Below are 2,866 nucleotides of genomic sequence, written 5' to 3'. Positions count from 1 at the left end.
ATGACATAGTGCCATATTAGTTCTCATGTATGACATGCCATACAAGAGTAAACAAACCAAAACCACCAAACATTGGTAAACACAGCCAAAGCTTACACAAGAACAATGAAAATAAACAAAACTAAAACAAATCAACCATTATCATCAATCTGGTGGGAAACTCCCCGCGGAAAGTGCCAATCCTCGAGAACCCGATTAACCCGTTCAGAATTCTTGAACTTTAGAGTCATAAGCTTTAGGCGCGTCCCCCTAATGATTTCGTCCGCAACCATCTTCGGAGTCATCAAAGAGTTCTTGAAAAGCCGGTTGTTTCGCTCCTTCCAGATAACGTAAACCGAAGCCCCAAATAGCAGCCGATTAACAACATTTTCAATAGAATTGGACATTCCAAATTGAGACACATATTGAAGAATATTCGCCCAACCATTCCTACATCCCTGAAACTTCCCTTTCATTCTTACAATACTCCAAACCTCAGCAGTGAACTTACACTCAAAGAAGAGGTGGTTACGAGAATCCGGCTCTCCATTACAAAGAGGGCAGCAATACAAGTTATAATTTGGATACCCACCAATATTCCATCCCATAATACGATTCTGCGTGCTCAACCTATCATGAAGCACAATCCACAACATAAAGGAGTGTTTTGGAACACATTGAGAGAACCAAACAACATGCACCCAAGACACCTTATCAGCCGGTCTCCGAATAAGATTCCAAATTCCAGACGCCGAGAAATTCATTGAAGTCCCATTCTCATCCATTACCACGATCTTGTCCCTCTCATCCGGACAAATGCTGACTTCTTTTAGGTTCAAAAGAATTGGATACCTCAAAATCCAATCAGGCGGCCAACCCCAGTTATTATGATGAACAACATCACTGACACAGGTCTCTAAAGACAAGCCAGCACGATGAATAGCTCTAGGGTTAATATATTCAATTAAAGGACAAATCTCATCCCACTTATCATACCAAACTGAAGTAGATCTCCCATTCCCAATTTCATGCCATATAAATTTTCTAATCTGAGGACGGAACTGAAGAATTTTCCTCCATCCCCACGTACACGAGTTAGGAATCTGCAAGCTCCAAAAGTTTCGCCCCTTCATTTTATACTCATAAATCCATTTAACCCACAACGAGTTACGCACATTGATTAAGCTCCAAATATGATAAACCAGCAGAGAGTTATTGACATCCCGTATACGCCGGATACCCAAACCACCTTCACACTTCGGCCGACACACAATATCCCAAGAGACTTTATGCTTTCCCTTATTTTGACCATAATCCCAAAGAAAGTTTTTAATCCGTTTCTCAAGATCAGCAATAAGTCTAGAAGGGAGAGAAAACACAGCAGCCCAATAAATATATAAAGACGAAAGAACAGACCTGACCAGCTGCAATTTACCCGCAAAAGATAAAGTTTTATTCTTCCAATCTCCAATCCGACTATCCATACAATCCAGCAACCTCTTACAATCCCGGTAATTTAACCTCGTGGATATAAGAGGAACCCCCAAGTATTTAACCGGGAGCCTTCCTTCAACAAAGGGCATAATATTCAAAATACCACCTTTAACACGGTCCGGGACATTACAGAAAAACGCGGTACTTTTCGGAACACTCGGAGTAAGCCCGGACATATCTTTGAAATCATTCAGAGCCCCCATAATAATTTTAGCAGAATTCACATCACCACGAGCAAACAGGAACAAATCATCCGCAAAGCAAATGTTGATAATATTTAACTTTTCACAACATCGATGAAAACGGAACGATCCATCAATACGAACCTTTCGATGCAGAATCAACGTGAGAGCTTGCATAACCAGCGTGAAAATATAAGGGGACATCGGATCACCCTGTCTCAGACCTCTTTTACCACTAAAGAACCCGTGTAAATTCCCATTAACTGCTATCGAAAAAGAAGAAGTGGTTATGCACTCCATTATCCACTGAATCATCTTATCGTGGAAACCATACCCAAAAAGAATATCACGTATGAAGTCCCAACTGACCGTATCATAGGCTTTCTGGATATCAACTTTAAAAGCACATCTAGGCGGACCTGTATTAGTGTGGTAATTATGCATTAATTCTTGGGTCAAAAGGATATTATCAGAAATCCTACGCCCAGGCACAAACGCTGACTGATTAATATCAATTAACGACTCCAACCCCTTCATCATACGAACCGAGATAATCTTGGTAATGCATTTATATAAAGTGTTGCAGCACGAGATGGGACGAAAATCATTCGGAGTCACAATATTAGTCACTTTAGGAATAAGGGCAATAATGGTGTGGTTTACCTGTTTAAGGAGACTTCCTCTGCTGAAAAATTCACGAACCGCCAAACACACATCTTTCCCAACAATATCCCAAGAACTCTTGAAAAAGGCCGAGGAAAAACCATCAGGTCCCGGCGCTTTGGAATTCTCAATAGAGAAAACCGCATCCTTGATTTCCAAATCGGAGATAGGTCTAATCATAAACTCCGCCTGGGAGGCCGAGAGTTTAGTAGTAAACATCTGATTATCCAGTTTCCTCAATGGTTTCAAATCAGAGCCAAAGATGTTCGTAAAATGATTAACAAACACCGAAGGAACATCCAACCCCTCAAATAAACGGCCCTGAGCATCACTTATAATATCAATGCGACCCCTATGGTTTCGCATTTTCAAAGAATTGTGAAAGTATGCAGTGTTAGAGTCACCAAGCTTTAACCAATCAACTTTAGCCTTTTGTTTAAGGAATTCTTCCTCATCCTTAGCCGCCTCATGATAAGCCTTAAGATAATTACTCTGTTCCCGAATCAACTCCAAATTAGTAGGGTCAGTGTCAAGGCGGGTTTGACAAG

The sequence above is a fragment of the Bidens hawaiensis genome, unplaced genomic scaffold, assembly GCF_021521415.1.
Source record: "Bidens hawaiensis isolate Kalapana, Puna unplaced genomic scaffold, B.hawaiensis_p1.1 tig00028830_1, whole genome shotgun sequence".
NCBI classification, from domain to species: Eukaryota; Viridiplantae; Streptophyta; class Magnoliopsida; order Asterales; family Asteraceae; genus Bidens; species Bidens hawaiensis.
The sequence above is the reverse complement of the archived record's forward strand: the minus strand, read 5'-3'. Positions refer to the sequence as shown.